The sequence below is a fragment of the Anser cygnoides genome, chromosome 10 (assembly GCF_040182565.1).
Source record: "Anser cygnoides isolate HZ-2024a breed goose chromosome 10, Taihu_goose_T2T_genome, whole genome shotgun sequence".
In the NCBI taxonomy this organism is placed as follows: Eukaryota; Metazoa; Chordata; class Aves; order Anseriformes; family Anatidae; genus Anser; species Anser cygnoides.
Genome location: NC_089882.1, coordinates 7267009 through 7286620, shown reverse-complemented (window position 1 = coordinate 7286620; position 19612 = coordinate 7267009). Strand labels below are relative to the sequence as shown.

The 19612-nt window shown below is 39.4% G+C and overlaps 1 long non-coding RNA gene across 2 annotated transcripts; it reads left to right on the top strand.

The window, feature by feature from the left end:
* The first annotated feature begins 710 nt into the window (after positions 1–710).
* LOC106035510 (uncharacterized) lies at positions 711–19386 on the top strand. 2 transcript variants are annotated; one of them, XR_001206824.3, is made up of 5 exons: positions 711–866; positions 1741–1846; positions 12254–12276; positions 12367–12466; positions 16501–16561. It is a non-coding gene; the product is annotated as an uncharacterized lncRNA (long non-coding RNA). The 2 variants fall into 2 exon arrangements; XR_001206823.3 differs by lacking the exon at positions 16501–16561 and adding an exon at positions 19217–19386 and having other exon boundaries at positions 712–866.
* The last annotated feature ends 226 nt before the right edge of the window (positions 19387–19612 follow it).

Here is a 19612-nt window from a genome sequence, read left to right as displayed (position 1 = left end):
GGCAGCCACCTCTCTCTGGGATCAAGCTGTCAATGCAAACTTGCTTTCTTTCTATTTCTCAGAGCTAAGCTATACCCCCAGAGCTCCTGAAGCTTTTCCTGAGTGAAAGCTTTAAAAAAGCTCCATTCTAAATTACATCACACGAGCTGTTCTCTTCAGACTGACAGAACAAAAGCAGGGGGGAAAAGCCAAAAGTACCATCTGAATGACTTCTGAGTTGCACGGAATGATTTGCCTCCTCATATTTTATCAGGCCAGACTAACGTTGACTTGACCTTGCCCATCAAAGCCCCAGCAGTGTCCTCTAACTACCAGAGGAAGTTTGCATGGCGTATGTGTATGCAATGCAAAGAAAAGTAGAGCTGTTGGGTGTAGGCCTTTTGCTTGCATCAGCAGAGTCTTGGACACCACATCGAGAATGGTCCTCATGGGGGCGTGGTGCTTTCTGAACGTTTCTGGGTGTTGTGGTCTCTAACGCAGCCAGGTCACTGTGACTGGTAGAGCCCAGCTTGTAGGTGCTGCCCAGCCTGGTGTGCTCATCCTCTAATCAGCAGCACCTCAATTAACAGTTGAGGTGCTCAATTAATTGTTGAGGGTCCCTTCCAAAATCTGAGAAGCCCCTCAGGTTATCTCTGGCTGGGACTCTCCAATTAAAGGTCATCAGCAGAAGTAAAGAGAGCAGGTAGGCCTCACGGATTCAGCTGTGGCTGAGGAGGGAGGGGATAAATTGGCTGATCTTCCCCTTGCTCTAAAGGTTTTCAGGTGGCACTGAGGGGTTAGACAGCTCTTAATCAGGAAATCATCATCAGCTAGGGAAGGAGGAAGGGGGCCACGGCTAATTCTCCTTCTTCAGCAGGTAAATAAAGGTAAGATGAAGGCCCCAAAACCTTATGGGTGTTCTGCTGGTAAGATGCAGGTTCAGCAGCCTTTGTAAGCAGGCTGGGTATCACTTGGGGGTTTGCCTGATCCCTGAATAATCCACTGAGAGCCAGCAAATTGAAACAATAAAGTTTTGTGGCTTATAGGCTGGCCCTTTGAGGCTCTCACTCAATTTTCAGAAGAAAACGGTCATGAGGCTGAGTTTGTTTATTTGTTTAAAAAAACATCATTGTACTCCAAAGCATGTAGGCTTAGCCAACTGCATGGCACTCCTATGATTGTTCTGCTGTTTTGTGGTAAATCTTGAAATATTTCTTTAACTCACGTTAATAGAAATAATATTCTTGTTCTAAAAATGAGCTTAAATCTGAAATGCAATGTGTTAATATTGAGGCAAAAAATACTTCGTTCATATTCCCCGTGGAATTAGAATAACTGAGCTCATTTTCTTACAAGAAAAGGGCCACTTCAGTAGTTACTTTTACGTGGTACCATATATCATGGGCAGAAGGAGCTGAGGAGGCAGGGGGTCTTACCTGAATCTCCAAGAGGCAGTAGGGTGGGCTTGTCCAGTTCTGGAAAACAAGAGCAGGAAAGGAAGGCCTCACTAAGCAGGAGAAGCTCCTCAGCTGGTGAGGTGGGTTTGCTGTCCCTCATAGGCAGCAGTGTTTTCTAAACTTCTCAGTGCTGTATTGTTGTCAGAGAAAAGTGAGAAGTGAAGCTGGTGGGGCTGGAGACTTCGTTCCCTAATTGACTTCATGAGCAAGGAAAAACAGTTCTTAGTAGAAGCTGAGAGGTACCTCTGCCCCCTAAAAATCCAGGGTCCTGTGACCCCTCACTGAGGTTTATTTTTTTCCCCAGGGGACACACCAACATTCGTATGGCCAACACAACTCACCTTAACCAGAGGAGCAGCAACTCTCTGAGGATCCTGACTCACTGGTGTGGTGTTCATCCCTGAATTCGAGTGAGTAAAGCTTAAGTTTTTGGCTGTGTCTTTTTGCTGGCTCATGTCTGCGTTGTCTTCACCTGTTCAGTGAAAAGGCTCTGCCTTACTCAGTTAGGGACCAGTCTAATGCCCATTAAAACTGATAGAGATGTTTAACTTCAGGGCATACTGTTATCAGGTGTTGTATCTGCTTCCTATGCCAAGTCATGAAAATCTTAATTAAGCGAAGTCTTCATTAAAATAATTACAACCAAGGAAAACACTGCTAATGAACCTGAACGTAGGCCTCATTACCGTGTGCTTCATCACAACCCTGTTCCTACCAATGGTAAATATGAAGATGCTGGACTTCAAGTTTTTGAATCAAGAAGAATAAGTTATCAAACAGCTTTAATACATACCGTTTTGTTTTCTGAGCCAAGGCTGTGTGATATACTGGGGGTTCAAATTTAGATCACCTCTTATTTTTCTGTTTCATCATGACTGAATTTTCCTAGATTTTTAGCTATGTTAGGGTCTTGCACTGTCTTTCATCATTATAGTATCTGGGTTTCTGACAAAATGAATAATGATGGCAAAGCAGAAAATTTAAGTGTCTGTGACACTGTTTCTCCTCTGCTTGGAGGGGAAGGCATAAGTAACAACCTGAGTGGGGGACTGTGTATTTGGGTGGCATTGCTGTGCCATAGGGTATGGGAATTTGTGCTGCACAGGTGTCACTCATAAAAAAAATTCAGACCAGACCATTATTTAGTAAATCTGGGTCTGTATGTGTGAACTGGGAAAAAAACACTAGCCCAACTTGTAAATCTCAGGTCATGCTTGTAATAGTGGCAACCAGAAGCTTACTTGTAAAATGAGGAAAACTTGATCTGGAAATAATTTGAGGCAATAGACAGGGTGCCACAGCCCTGTTTCCAGGTTTCTGATTCAAGCATAGCTGGTCTTTCAGCAGGACAGCAGCAAAGATCCTGGCATGGGAACAAGAGTGTTTGTGGGTCACCAACACCACACCACAAGCAAGACCTGAAGTCCCTGGTGTTGCTGAAGAGATTAATTTGCTTTTGTCACCATACAAACCATGCTACCCTCTGCTCCTACCCTACACTGATTGACATCCTGTATTGCTCTGCCTGGTGTGCTGGTTCTTCGTGCCTCAGGGATATATTAGTTACTTGCTTTTGCCTGCACCAAGGTCCAGAAATGGTTAAGGTGGCATCTCTGACAACATCTTTCTAAGCAGTTTTAAGTAGTTTACTTAAAGGAGGAATTTTTCATCTCCCCCAGAATATGAGGCAGCTCTAAGGTAGTGTCTAGCTTGCGTGGAACAAGGCCACTGAACTTAAGGCAGGAAATTTAAGGTCCCAAACAGACAGATGGAGTCACAAGAGCAGAGACGAATAGTTTGCAAGTGTGCTGCACCTGAAGAAAAAACATAATTGCTTGGCCTTTCCTTTCCTGATGGCACCCAAAAACTGGGAAAGGCTAGCAATATCAATCTGCCCACTGGAGCTGGTGACTGCTTAAATTCTGACTGTCCCTCACAAGTGCTTGGACAAACCATTCAAATCCTGTGTGCCTCAAATTATCCCCTATAAAGCAGGGACATGTATACTTCCTAATCATATATGATTGTTTTGGCACTTAAGTCATGACTGTAAGTTAATATTTGCCCTGTAAATGCAGTTGTCAATGTCTTGTGGTTGCCTTGTTCAGCTTCAGAAAAAGTCTTAAAGTTTTATGCAGTTAACTTCCATGGCTATTACAGTTTATGGTCACTAGTTAACTACAGCAGGAGGGTCAAATTTTGCAGACTCTAGTTTCTTTCCAGCCTGCAGGATTTCTCCTCCTCCAAGTCTGTTTTCTACTCTTGCCAGTACCCTGCCTTCTGTTTAAAGGCATTAGTAATACCAAAAAAAGCTAGAGATGCTCATAATAACAACTAAGTTGTTTCCTTTTTAACCAGAGCAAGTGCTTATGCCAGGTTTGCATGAAGAACCTCTGCGCGTGTGTCTGGTTTAGGGCACAGTACGCCAATCATTTGATAGAAGACAAGTGTATTACATGTAATTTTGCTTTTAGCTGTACATTTACTGGAAAGCTGGTATGAGCATTGGTAATCTAATTTTTGCCAGGCTGGAGGTGATGGAAATATAAAGAACGGGAAATAAAAGGTTATTGCCATGTGTGCTGAATTGTGGTTTGGTAGCAGCAGTTGTCTTGTAGTTAAATGGCCATCAAAACCCTTCTTGGGGTGGCAGTAAATTTAAAAAAAAAAAAATCAGAAAATATATCAGTTTTCAAAGAGTAAAAAAAGATGTGGCAATTATTGTGACACAGGTTTGCCGTCTGTTTCTGATTATCCCTTTGGCTGGAGAGTTGGGGCTTCTAATTGTAAGGTTAAGGAATCCTTTTTATCTATCTCTTGCCTCCTAATCCTATGCTAGACAGTATTGTTTTCTGTGCCTTTTGTCTTCTGGGGAAGGAGACAATCTCTGGCTCATGCAAACATCTTGTTAAAGTCTGCTGAGGATTAGGGGGTGTGACAGTTTTCTTGCTGAGCCTTTTTATTGGGGATTTTTATGCCTGCTTTTCAGGGAGGTCTTTGAAATGTCTTTTATGTAGCAATCATTTCACTCTTTCTTTGTTGTCTCAAATGTTGAGGCTGTATTCTTCTCATCTGTTCCTGTTTATATTCTATACTAGCTGGTCATAACAGTTTGGCTTGAAGCTATCATCATGCTGTGTGCTTCTGAATCGCAGGGGTATTGCTAACTGCTCTATGACAGTTGCAAATTTGAGCATTATTTTAGGTCATCTGAAGCCTTAGCATGGTTATTTGTATGAAATACAGTTAAAGAGGTTCCAGATGAAAAATAATAACCTAGGAGTTGGGCTTTTCAAGTGTCTGCAGCTAGATACAGGCATTTAAAATGCTTCTGCTATAATGGGATATGTCCCTCTCAGGGTGGTGTTCATCATAGCAGCTGTAGCCTGGCCTAAACTCCTACAGTAACCAAAGGAAGAGACAAGCCTGTCTTCCTGGCAAGGCATTGCTTCTTGGCAGAAAAAGATTAAGGTGGGAATAAGTTGCTCTTCTGAAGAAATATCTTGTCCCTCTTCCCCCATCGTGAAACCACCTAGCAGTTGGCTACCAAAATAATAATAATGAATTAGCCCATACCAGAAACTAAACTTATAAGTGACTAAAGTTAGATAACAAAAAGACTAATCCTGACCAAAGAGATGAAATAACTTCTTCCAATTTTCATAAGAAGATTGGGAAGTTCTGTTAATCTCACATTTCAATTTTGAAAAGCTGGGGCTTCATCAGTGTTCCTTGAGCCTTTAAGTAAAACAAAAGATTGTTTCCTAATGCCTTTTATGAGCAGCACTTCTATGTCTTGAACAACTATCTTAATACACATGGACTCTCGAATCATTTTTAAAATGAAATGGTAAGCACGTGTTCTTGCTGACTTTAATGTGGTGTTTATTTTGGAAAGTATGTAATCTCAGGTACCACCTGGGGAGATCAGATTCAAAGTTAAGCAGGGAGCCAGAGGTTATGTAGTTTTGCTGATAGAGACAGTATCAGAGGCAGGTTTCTGAGACTATCATACGGGGGGAAAAATGATTGCATCACCTTCTGCTTTGAGAAGGTTGAAGTAAAAGTGTTTGTAAAGTCACTACCAATACTGACTGACTGGTGTGCACAAGATGCTGTTTCGATTTTTATCTTTTAAATCTGGCTAAACTCTTATTTCCTTACACAATGTATCTTAATGCTTATTTTTTTTCTCCAGTAAATACTTTCCTATAAAGCTGTTTTTCCTCTCCTGATCAACAATTTGCCCCATGTAATGCATTTCCACCTGCATTTGCTTACAGCCTCTGTAGCCTAATTTCTAGTGTCTAAAGCCATATATAATATTGTTCCAATTCACACTTAACCACAAAACCCACTCTTCCAGGTATGACCTCAGTTTATTTTATATCACACTTCTTTTTCCTAAAGTATTTTATACATAGCATAATATGCAATGATACGGCACTGATGTTTATCAAAATTGTTTCACACTGTAGTTATTTCTATTCCTGTCTTTTGGATCAAGTACAGTACAGCTGCAGATTAATACCACCTTCTAAAATAGGTTTAATGTGTTTATTTTCTTACCACATTCACTCCATCCACTAACTTGTTATATGGATTATATTTAATGGGAATCTTGTGGGGCTATCAAAGGCCATTTATTTTCTATTGAAATAACAATTAAGATAACACACAAACTAATATAGTTATCAAATAAACCTGACAAATAACAAACTTTTTTTTTTAAGGCTGCAGAGGCATGCTAACAAATCTATTTGATCAATATATGGGATGTGAAAAAAGAGGAGACAAGATTGACTGATGAATAAAATGGAACTGACACAAATAGGCTGACAGCCAGTCGCAAGTCTCTTTAGGGCAAATGCAATTAACTTAGAATAATAGACTCAAATTTGATGGTTAGAAATGCATTTTTATTAACAATCACAGCCTGAATCATTATGCACTCTTATGAATAAAATTGTACTTATACTGAATGTCTGTGTATACATGTATGCACGTACATGCAAAAAAGCCTCGTTGAAAGAGAGCTTTATTTTTGTGACAGAATAACTGTATGAGATTTAAAAATAAGAAGCACACATAAGTATAAATCTAAATATTCAAACCAGTGATATAAAAATCACATATGTGGTATGCTAGTATTAACGATAACGGCAATAAGCATTGGTCCCAGGACTGCTTGTTCTTTTGGGACGTGAAATTGCAATCGGGGATTTACAGATTTCATTCTGAGGCAGGGAAGTCATTACTAGAAACATAAGCTCATTCTCTTTACTTTAATAGCTATTTTAAATCATTCATTTAGAAAATACATTAACTATTTATTGTATAGGCAGTACATTTCTATTGGCATTCCATTTTCATGCTTTTTTATAATCCTTTTTAGCAAATTATTTTATTAAAAGAAGATTAGAATTAGCAAAAGGATCCTACCAATTTTTGAAAATGCTACTCTTGAAGAAGAATATTTCCTATTATTAACAGGTATGAGGTATTAAAACTTTAAAGGGATGGAAGATATTCAATTGCTAATGTGTCCTTTTTCTTTTGACCTTCGTTGCAGCGGCTGATTGCTATTTGTAAATTACTTTTAAAATTATTAATCTCATTTAATTTCTGAATAAATATAATCTCCTTTTTTCCCCCCAAACATCCTTGGGATTTAGATATGAAAAGAATTGCCTGTAGGATACATTATGGTGCAGAAGTCTTACTTGTTGGACAAGATAAAATACACCATTTAATGCAGAGAATTTCTAGCTAGTATTAGCTAAGTGTAACATGAATATGAAACCATGATACCTACAGTGCTTGGTGCTTAAATATCTTGAGAAGGTGTAATGGTAGGAAGTAAAACGTCTGTACTAAAAGTGTCTTAAGTGAGGTTTCTTTAGCTCAGTGTCCTTGCTGGACTACTGCATGGCCAGGGACAGGATAGCAGTGAACTAGGATGCTCTATGCTCATATAGCTTCCCTATGAATAAGCTGGTATAAAATATTGTCCTGCTTCTAAGACAGTTTCTGGACTGGCTGAGCTGGATCCAAGAAATATCTGCTCTCAGGTTTATCCACTTTGAAGGTGGTTTTAGTCCTCGTTTCCCAGAAGTGAGAAGTACATGGACATAGTGGGAAGGCAGGCTGCCTCGCTTCTGATAGGGGTAGAGGCCCAGGGAAACCGTAGAGAAATGGAGATGGGGTGAGGCTGGGGAAGGGATTTCCTGGTTAAAAACCTGGTGTCTGGGGAGTTCATAGCCTGCCACTTTGGTTTTCTGCCTCTGATTAGCCATAAAGTCATTGCCAAGAGGGAAAACCTCTCAGGGAGCCCAATGATGGCTGAAGGTTTTCCACCCTTTTTTTCTTCTATAATCTAGCTCAGGTATTAACAGCAACCCACAAAAAGGTTTCCCAGGGTTGCTTCTTAAATAGCTGGTATTGCCTATTCTGAGAGACAATATGGGAATACTACAGGTTCCAGCACCACCAAGCCTGGTGTGTGCCTAAAAGGAAAAATTGACACACAAATAATCAGAAAATGCTCAGGGGCTTGGACTGCTCAAGGGTTTTTTACAGAACTGTTTTTGTTGTGGAGGGAATTGGACTAGTCAAGTTCATGGTATCGATTCAGTTTCTCCTTAATATCTATGTAGTTTTGTCACTGGAAACAGCTGGAAGAAGAGTTACTTCTTGAGTGTGGTGCCAGGCAAGAATGTGTGTTGTTTTATGACAGCAGCTACTTAAAATTTTAAATGAGTAAAATATCTTAAAACAATTTGCATGGAAGCTTTAGTTGGTAAACAGACTATGGAGACCATATGATCCATTGATTTAATTGGGGGTGGCTTTTTGCAGTCAATGCACTTCAAATTTACTGGGCTGGGGGCTCAGTTCTTTCAACTTGTTGATTTTAGGAGTAAAATATCATTGCGCTCCACACAATGGTTCTGAAGCATGGTGATATAAGAGAAAGGAGAGTCAGGCCCTGCGTGATGGATACTAGATCTCCACTGATGTAATCAACCAACCAGAACAAGAATGACTCACTCCATCCATATATATCTGAGGGCCTGCTTCAGATCACTTTTAAATTCGTTCACACCAACCTCATTTCATTTGCTTCAATGGGCTTACTCCTGAGTTAGACTGATACATGCAAGAGGAAATCCAGGTCCTTAAAAATGAAATCGTAATTAATTTCTCTCTTAGTAGCTGCTATACTTAAAAACAATAAATAAATAAAACACAGATGTTTTCAAAGAAATATTAAAAAGCAAAAGGGGGTGCTTTTAAGTGCATTATTTTTTTCTTAACCCAGTAGCAGTAGAACTGTTGATATGTATCATACTTACAATATGTTTCTGTTGGCATTCATGCTCCATGCTTTTTATCTCCTTTTCAGAAGTTTTTTCATTAAAAACAGATTAGAACTAACAATCTAAGTACCAGGTTTTGAAAATCCTACTTCCAAGGAAGATATTTTTCCCTAACACCTGCCATTTTTTTCCACTGCATCTAAACCTGTTCAGGTTCAGAACTCTGATTTCACCCTTTCATGATCCCAAAATATTAAGATTCCATTCTCGCTCAGTTTAGGTTCCTTGTTTTTTTTGTCTGTTACAAATATCATTTGGCCAAGATGTTCTCAATGGAACAAAAATACTTTCTGTTCACCTCATCCTCGAGCAGGTGCCAGGCAATCTGCAGTAGCTATTCTGCTACCTGAGCAGTGTGCATATTTAGCAACACCAGGCCAACCTTCACTGTCACAGCACGGAAAGTCAAAAATAGATGACAGAAACATATTTCTTTCCATGAAGATTTATGCAGCTAGGTAAAATCTTCACATTAACAGGTTTTAGTGAAAGGAAATAATAGTTTTGGAATGAAGAACCTAGACTATAATATAAAAAGTCTCCATATTATATATACACTTGAGTAGATAGGGTTAGAATGATATATCTGTATATTCCTGCTTTCCTCTGTGATGAGTGTTCTGCCAACAACCTGTTCTCCACATCAGGTATACACCTCTCCCCTTATTAGCATTCAGTGCTGTGGCTGGGAAGCTACAAAAAAGTAAATTGCTTACAAAAGCCATATTTGTAACTTATTTAATGGTCGCAGCACTGGCTTCCTGTGTGATTCTAGGCTATCCTTAAAGGCTGGGTTGCAGCGTGCATCATGTTGTGTTACTGCCACAGCTGGGGGGAAGACATGATACTATAAAGGCAAAAAATGATGCCAAAAAGAATCACAGACGGCGGGCCTGGAAAGGACCTCCTGTCTCAGCTAGTCCTAGCCTGCACGGCGTGAAAGTCTCTGCAGGCTAACCCCTTAGGTGTTTTCTCATTTCTTCCTAGACACCACTAAGTGACGGTGCCTGAAACTCTTCCTGAGGCAGAATATTGCCTAATCTTCCTTTCTCGGAAGACATTTGCCTTCCATCCAAACTAAATTTTTTCTGCTCACAAATGTGTCCTGCTGTGGAAGTGGAACGAAATGTAACTGGGCAAATAATTCCAAGTGGAATAAGGCAGTCAGCACAGCAGGGTCTTCAAAACTTGATTTTTCTGGAATAACTTGATCTTTTCTCCCTGTTGTTGGTGGTGTTGCTTGTTTATGCTTTCAGAGCAAAGGGTTGCATTTTGTTGTCATGTCTTTTTTTAACGTGCAACTATTAAAAATGCCAAGGCAATTGTTATTTCAACTCTTAATTTGCTGAGGTTTGATAGATATTTGGTAGATGTTCTATTATCCCTGGCACTGCCTATTATAAATAAAACAAGGGACTGACCTTGTTTTAGTTTTTATGATAGTGCTAATAAAGTTCTCTGGCTCCCAGATAACAACTAACAGGCCCTATACTGCAGTGAAATGTTATGGTTAAGACTCAGCTGACGGTTATTGTCCAGTAAACCGTGAAGACACATCTTAGTAGCATGATAGTCGAAAGTTAACTGTAGTGACTGGTGATTTCTGCCATGGCCAAAATCTGTCAAACTAGGTGCTCAGTGCAGATACAGTTGAAAAGTTCCTGTCCCTGAAAACTATGCAAGTCTATGTAGACAATGGAGTCATGGTGATTTTGCAGATGATGAGCTGCGGTGGGGTTACTGACTCTTTTTTCCTGACCACATGGGTAAGCTTTCTTTAGGGTGTTAGATAGACAGCAAAATCCATATTTTCTCCAGTTTTAAAGATTCTTCAAATTGGTTATAATCTTCATCTTTTTTTTAAAAAAAAGGCCTTGCATCACTTTCTCCTGTAATCAGGGAGAGGGCAATGTGGATTCATTTTCTAGGTGGCTTTCCATCTGTGTATGGTGTATCTTTTTAATTCCTTAGGTTCAGTTTGAAACCTTCAAAGAAAAATATTTACCTAATTTCAGTGAAACTGCTGATGTTCTCCCAAAAGAAGGTGAATTTGTGAGGGTTCCCATTATGCTTCTCTTAAAAACAAGCTATCCCAAAATATTAACGAACAAACCCCACAAAATTGCACACCGATGTATAACCTTTTTTTCTTGTGAAACTAAAGAGAACTGTACCTCCCTTGAAATTCAGAGTATAGTTTCACGATTTTGGGGGGTGCGGGCTAGTCCAGTACAATTATTCCATTTGACCAGAGCTTGATAGAGTTCACAGAACTGTCCTCAGTAATTTTTCCTTCAGAGTGAATTATTCTTCCCTGTATAAGTGAACACAGTCAAACCCCCCCACGTATAACCAGAGACCCCCACATTTAAAGCTACGTGCTGCTCCCTGAAAGCCAAAGGCAGTTTTGCCATTGACTTTCATCAAAGTAGGAACAAGCCCTGTATTTGCAACTTAAAGTAAGTAGGTTAAAATTATGAAGAATGATTATTTAAAATAGCAATGATGTAATACCAGTGTCAATTCCATTATTTTAACAGATGTAAATTTGCTCTGCTCTTGAACTCTGGTGAATTTTAATGGCAATATTAAAGAGATACTATTAAGACTACTTAAAAGAACTATTTGTAAAAAGTGTCTCCAGTTAAGGAAAAAAAGTTTAAATTGCTTTTTTATTCAGTCTGCACAATTATTTATTTGAATGGTTTTGTATATTACAAATTAATATGTATTAGAAGATAAAAAGATCACACTAATATTACCAATGGTCATGGGATATGGCATAGCTTGTGCTGTTTAGACCAAGAAAATACACCTCATGTCCAGCTGTAGTTTAGGTAGCCTTCATCATAGGACAGATACAGGCTATGTATATTGTCCATAATATACCTCATAAGTACTTCAGAACTGGCTAAGTAACTTTAGTAGGGTACGTTTACTTACCTTGCAAGGCCAGCTACACATCAATAACTACAGTGTTGTACCTGGCTGACAACTACTGCACCTTTTCTGGAAGTTAAAGGGATTTGGAGGTTCTCAAAAGATCCAGTTCTAATTTTTTTGATTTTCGTGCAGCTGTGTTCCCATGGGCTGGGTGCTGATAGGAGAAGATCAGTATGGCAGGTCCTGGAGACCTCTTAAAATTTCTGTACAAGGCTATTAACATCTGCTGGTTTAAGAGGCCTTTATTTTCTGGAGTGAAACTTTTTTTTTTAAATAAAACAACAATCCCGGGGCCCCAATGCAAAGTTCATAAAATTAAATGGAAGATTTTGAATGGGCTGGCATTGCACAAAGTAGGTTATCACAGGCCAAAAAGAAGGTGCTGCTACTTGTTTTTCTGGAGGAGAGTTGGATAAGTAATAAAGCAGATACTCAATAAGACTGAATCAGGGAAAGCCATATTCTAATAATTCAATACTGTTTTTTTTTATTAAGGGCTCGACAGTTCTGACATTAAGGTCAGTAGAAGTTTTGGGTTCTTCTTGATCTTCACATCACCTATAGTTACTAAATTTTGGGTGCTGCAATTATCTTTTTTTTCTTAAAAGCATGCAAAGCACATCTTTAAGTACTGCGCACTGGCAACCACAAACAAGGGTGATCAGTTGGTGATATTCAGCTACCTGGAATGCTGGATATTTATAATATGTAAGTATTATATGCATCTAGCAAACCTACTTTAGCATTGGTACAGAAGTTTTTACTACTTAGCCTATAGAATGCCTTGAGATAATTGGTGACATAGGGGGGAGATGAAATGAGCCTGCAAAGCTGGGATATGATCTGTTCTGAGTTTAAAAAGGCTTTGGGCTGAGCTTTCACTTGGTTTGCTGTAGACTAAGTGTTGAACCTAATGTACAAATCTAGCCCAGAGTTTTCACATTTCTAAGTAACTGATTCACCTCAACTTCTATTAATCACCTTCAGGAAGCAAGTAGGCTATTTAAATGGTTAATGACTGAAAAGGATTTAAGACTCTCAGACAAAAAGTAAACATTTTTTTCACCTTAGTCTCATTAGAAAAGGTAAATATCAAGTGCTCTAGTGAAGCTGGACCTTGTGAATCATTTGACCTAGCAATTGTTTCTTCTACTAAGCATTTATGAGCATAGTCTGAGAGCACATTCTTCCAAGTATTCAGTTTTGATCCAAGAAAAAAATGTCTCTTTCCATTAGGTTTTTATTTCCTCCCCTTGCTCCAGACAAACCAGAATATTACAAAGGGCAAATCCATGAAAGTTTTTCTCCAACTTTCCCTTGGGGGGGAAAAGCAGGCTTTTTATCTTAAAATGACAGTCTTTCAGTTGTGCAAAAAATAAAAAAAGCATTTCACTTCTGTAAAAGGCAGCACGTAGAAAAACCTAGGCTGACCTGTTATGGCAGGGAGAAGGTGTATTTTGACTGTTGAATGCTTGTGTAAATGCAGACTTAGACACCACTGTGTATAAATACAATCTAAAGGAGCAGATTTTTTTTCCTGTCAATTGAAGCTTACGACAAATTTTGTTATCTCTGGATTTAGCATCAACATCACTTTTTGTATCACACAACAACCCAGAACAGTCAGCTTCTTGCAGTGCTCCTCCTTTTCCAGCCCTTGGCCACTACCTCACCCTAGTTTTGACATGACCAGTCCAGAACAAAGCACTCAGTGCAGCCTGTTTGTAGCTCAGTTGACCAAAGCAACCGTAACTTAATCACCACAGGGTTTTAAAAGCAGAGCCAAGCAGCCTAACCAGCAAATCGCAGTAAGCTCAGGAGAGGTCTTCTGCCAAAATTCAAACCCTGTTCTGCCAGCCTGCTTGTAACTTACTGGTACGGTGTACAGTGCTCTTGAGAATAATAAATATATAATCCCATATCCCACAGTCCATTACCACGTAGTGTTTGAAAAATTTCCCATTAACAAAACACAGTACATGCAGGTAAAAATATCAATGTGTCTCATTAGAGGGAGAAAAATGGAAAATATGTGTTGTATTAAAGCCAAGTTTTGGGCTCTTGTGCAGTATGAGGGGAAAAATGTATTTCTGCAGGTGGTCTCTAAAGTGGAAGAAAGGATACAGTTTCTTGGCTATGCTAGCAATTAGAAACAGGGCAACAACACACCCAAGACGTGGCCTCTAATCTAGGCCAAGGCATTCTTCATCTTCCTCTTCTATAAGAAGCAGATTGAGCAAAATGCCAAAGCACAAGCATAACTCCGAGCATATGAGTAATTCTGGTGACTTTGCTCTTGAAATCCTGGTTGAAAGACTCATATCCAATGTTTGCCTTGGTTTGTGTCAGTGTTGCACAGATTGTTTCAGGTTGCACAGCAACCCATAGAGTCCTCTGCTCTGATTTTCCTCAGCAGTAATAAAGGACTTGTGTGTGACAGGGAGATGAAGGTGGAGCTAAAATATGGGGGGATTAAACCCTGGGGAAAAATAATATAGAAGAACTGTACGTGATGAATACACACATTGCAGACCCATGACTTGAAAAGCAAACAGACCAAAGCACTCAAACCTCTGTGTGTGTAAAATCTTTTCTTACCATTTTATAGGAATGCTTGAGACTGAAATCAGTACTGCAAAATGCTATTGGTGGCAGCAGAAGAGTAACATTGGTATTATTCACTTCAATGTACAGCTTCTGCTCTTCAAGCGTCAATAATTGATCCTCTGTTGAACCAGATTATGTCTGGGCACTGAAAAGCAGATGCTCAGTCTGTGTAATGGATCTGGAAGGGAGCTCAATAGCTGCTAGACACTCTGCCTGAAAGAGAAGGTCTAAAGAGACCAAAATCTAATTCTTTTGAATATCTGAACAAACAGCTTTTACCTGCTCTTTTCATTGAAATAAATCCATAATTAGTTTTCTTTTAAGGGAAGAAGCCCTACTTGTTATAGACTTAGAGTTGTGCTCACTTTTTCCTTGGATAAATGCAAGCATGTGGAGGATCCTTATGGTTTCCTACTGTCCTTTAGTATATCTCAGGCAAAATCCTGTGCAGCAGTTCCTACCTGTAGTGTTTCTGGAGAGATCTCTAATCTACAGGGAGGAGAAAAAAAAAAAAGAGCCAAAGAAATTGGAAGCTTGGAAGGGGAGGTCTGTTGGTTTTCTGCTCACATAAATTGTCTGCAAAGCACACGTGGCCCTTAAAGGGCTGCATTAGGTGGAATAATTCCCTTGGCAGTGCGGCACCACATGTTTCTGCTAGCCTGTGTGCTTGGTGCAGCTGCACAACGTATCGCATAACGCCATCAACGGCAAGCATGCTAGCTTGCCATTCCCGTGAGGCCCCAAGAACTGTAAATAGCAATAGGCGAGAAAACCGTGGTGCAGCACTTGAGCTGCAAGACCATGGACACTTAGCCAACTGCCCAGGGCCTGTATTCAGTGTGTGAGACCTGACAGGTGGCTGTGCCTCACCCAAGGCATTTAGTTTGTCCCAGTTGCAAACCCTGGTCTTGAGTTCAGAGCCTGGATGTCTGCAAGTATGGCTAAGAAGTCACCGTGGCTTTCCTGGGGGCTGAGGAAGCACTGCAGTATGCAGTCCCAGTAGGGTGCTGAGAGGAACTGGGGCTTTCAAATCCTCTTACTGATGTTACACCAAAAAAACTTGTGTGAAAGGGCATGGTTACACAGTCAGGTCTGCTGTACGGTCTGCTCTAAACCTTTCCAGTACGTACACTGTTTATATGGCAGTGTGCTCAGCTTTCCTGCTGTCATCCCGATACCAGATGATGTCCCATCCCATGCAACGTCCTGAATCTCCTCCTCTATTTCCACCTTGCCCATCTTAGTATGTAATGAAGCAGTGTCAGGTGTTGTGGTGTGGCAATACATGGGCAGTAATAAGGTTCTTCTTCTCCTTTCTCTTTACCTTCATCCTTTGTCAAACTCAACCACCTCAGAAAGCTGCATTTGAATCACTGAATACTGGCAGTGACAAATTTTGGGCAGCCTGTGGTAAACCCAAATCTTCCTCACTGTTGCTGGCGACTGCACATTGGGGATACTGCTTGAGAGGTTCGAAGACCAGAAATGACATTTGGTATTGACTTGAGCCGTGCAATCCTCCTCTGAGAAGGATTTGCTCTCTGGTCACTATGGACAAGGAAATCCTCTACATCCTATGTCTGCTCTGCCTATGTTTTGCAGAGCCCAGTTCAGTTCTCTGGGCATTCCCGTTGGCACCCAGGTGGGTGGAGAGCAGCTGAGAGCTGCCAGAGCTGTGGTTTTGCTCCTCTGAGCTTCTTGGAAGAGCAACCGGCCACATATCAGACAGGGCATAAATTTCACATTTCCGGGGGGTACAGGAAGATATGTCGTCTTACAAAGCAAGAAGAGGGAGAAGGATGCTGTGCTTGTCAGGGCCTCTGGCAGGCAGGGTGAGAGGGTGATGCCACCTGCTTGGCTGACCCGAAAGGTGCTACCTTTCATTATTTGCATTATTTGTTTTCCCAAGGTTGTTGAGACTATCGCTATAGTTCAGCCACTCATTGCTCAGTTATCTGACAAGTTTTTGTTTTGTGAAAGTATATTCACATACTTAAAAAAAAAAAAAAAACACTTGGGAAAACAATGGTGTTTTACATATAAAACTGTTTTATTTTGTATGAAATTTAACTGAAATGATCTTAATGACTTATGTAAAGTGAAATATTGGGTTTTCCTTTTTCTTTCTCTTTTAGCCCTGGTCTCACACAGGCATATTAATGATTATTTGTCAAAGTCACACTGTTTGCTTACAAGGTACGAAGGCTTTTTAGACACTATAATGACAGCTTTTGATTCACTTGATAATATTTAGAATAAGCCATAAAAGCCAATCTCTGAACGAACAGACCGCTTTTATTGGCTTTTAGTGCTATTACTGCTATCATAAGTGGTAAATTGGCCTAATGCAAGTAATACTGCTGTGTCATACTGTAAAAACCGCTGCTTAGTTTTATATTTTATTTATTTTTCATGAAATTTTTTTTAGAGCTTGGAGACTGTACTATCCTTCTACAGCTGTTGGTGATTCCCTCCAAGTGAGAGCTGAGGAAGCTTCCACTGCTGTTTCTTTGCATAGTGATTTTCTTTGCATAATGATTGCCATCTCTGCTGGGACATATCTGATTATAAAGTTAGACACAAAGAGTGAGTAGAGGAAAATCATCCTGAATTCAGGGTGTCCATCTGCAGAAGGAGCTTTCAGAGAACCTTAGGTGAAGCAGGCTCAGTGTATTTATATAACATCAGTTTTTTTTAATTATGCTTATCTTTGTAATAAGACTATTATTCACAGCATCTGCCTCTCTGCTTCCTTTGCCTCTTACTTGCTTGTGCATGCTTTGTTGGTGTGTCTGTTCTTGGTACAGCCTAAGCCTGACCCAAATCTAAGTGGGTTCAGCAGGGTGTCTGCAGAGACAGCCTCTGGGGTCCTGTGCAATGTCCCTGTCTCTGGTAGACACCTTGGGATGATGCTTCCAGCCAGAAATGACAATAAGTAAAACCCCAAGTCATTACAGCCCTGGCTGTTCTCTTGGAGATAAGATATTTAAACTTCTTTTCCCCCCAAAGCAACTATCTGAAGCTCATAGGTCATTTTCCTTTTAAATGATATATAAACTGAAAACAAACAAACAAACAAAAAAATCATTACTTAGCTGGAAACTGAAATGGACTTCACATTTGATTTTTGTCTTGTTTTGCAGTAGTATTTTAAAATATTAAACATCTAAAATATTTGAAGTCGATACATTCAGTCACAACTTGGTCTAACCAGAATGACCACCAGGTGCCATAGTTTTTTTTTCCTGTGGCTCTTTTGACTTTTTCTTCTGTCTATTACCATGTCTTCTATTGTATTATCCCCAGAGTATATGCATGAATTTCAAAGATTTAAAATTCTAGTAATATGACTTTGTTTCATTTAATCAGTGGGGGGAAAACTTATAAAATTTTATATATTTTTGTAGTACTAATGTGACAGCAGTCCTTGAGAAGAAATGAAGGGAAATTGAAGGGGCTTACATTTACTTCCAAATTTCAATTCTTTTATCCTCCCCTTTCTTGTCTGTTGTTGGTGCACTATCAAAGTGGCTTCTCTTCAGTCAGGAGTACTGACTGATTTATCAACCATGATGTAAGTTTAGGACTTGCAGTCAGCACAGATACGTCTATATGACAGCCTTATAAGGCATTAAATTTAAACTTTGAGTCAAATTCAGAGTTGTTATACATGTAATAGTATGGATTTCCTGGTGTACTGGGCTTCTGTTAACCATCGAAAGAGAAGTTACAATTAGTGTGATTTTGGCTACCTTGGTATTCAATGAGTTCAATGTGAGTGTAGCTCCCAGGGTGGAAAGCTGAAAGAGGAGCACCTGATAAAAATGTTACAAGAAGTAGTCCTATGAAAGTTGCTGGTGTCTGAGGATGGGCTCTATTTTTCAAAGACTCCTCTCAACTTATTTCTAAGCTCCATGTATTTAGCGAGAATCACGCAAACAGCCAGCACGAAGCATGGTGAGAGTTAACGTGGAAGTGAACTTTTTTCTGACTGTCAACACACAGGTCAGAAACCCTAGGAAGGCTAGAGGTGTAGGAAATACCAGGCTGAATTTGGTATATAGTAGTATATAGTAAGTATATATATATATATATAGTATATAGTGGTATATAGTAAGAATGTGGGGTTAGTGCAGCCTTATCTGAAAATCAAGAGTGAGACAACAAAAATAAATGTTTCCTGTTGGGCAGGAAAAATGTAGTGTTTTAAATTTAGCTGAAACGTGAATATTTCAAAGCCAAGTGTAACTTCACTGTGTTATACTATGAGGCCATTAAAAAAATTACCCTAATGACAGAGAAAAGCCTATTTGAATAATAATCACTGATTTAACTGAACACATGCTTGAAATTATTTACTTTCAGTATCCTGTGGGAACAGGAAGAAGAATCGTATTCTAACTATAACTTTGACATTAAGTATTTGTGGATGTGATCGTATTTTGCCACACATTAGTTGCCATGGACATGTAACCAAAAGGGACAATGGTGTTACAAGGGTTTGACCTTTTTTGATGACTGTTTATGAAGACTGCGTAACAGAGAACTCTTCTCTGTAAATCTGATGTTTGATGCTTGCTTCAGAGGGAAGATAGAGATTTAACCTGTTTTTTACTCTGAAGAACTGAAGTAACTTTATTTACCCAAATCTACATGTCTACTTCTTAAATAGAGGTGCTGTAGTATAGCAGAATGGCATTGCTACCTGCATCTTTGATGCTGCAATACCATTTTCTCTTTTGAAACTGTACTTAAGCATATTTCAGCAAAGATATGAAGAAACATAATTTGTCAGTAATCAGTTCTCAGATGTCTCAACACTATCAAGGCAATGTTTGTGTTTTTCTGCAGAGCATAACAGTGAGCACTGCATCTACTTTATCTCTGAAGCCTCCTGACATATTCAGGGAGAAGTTTTTCTTCCTGCACATATTTCTGCACTGTGTATATTCATTTATGTGTGAGAGAAAACATTATCATGTTTAACTGCTGCAATCATAAGCACATTAAGTAGACAGATAATAAACAATCCATCTGAATTTATGATTAAGTTAATTGTGTCTGTTTTTCTAACATGTTTATTCAGATTAAAGACTGAAATTAGAATGAGACTATATATAATCAGGAGACCCTAAGAGACTGTTTCACTCCTATAAAATAAAAATTAATCTAGTTTAGGGGGATAGCAAAAATCTCTGTGCCACTTAAGTATCTCTTAGGTGGTAAAGAAGCCTTGTGCAATTCTCT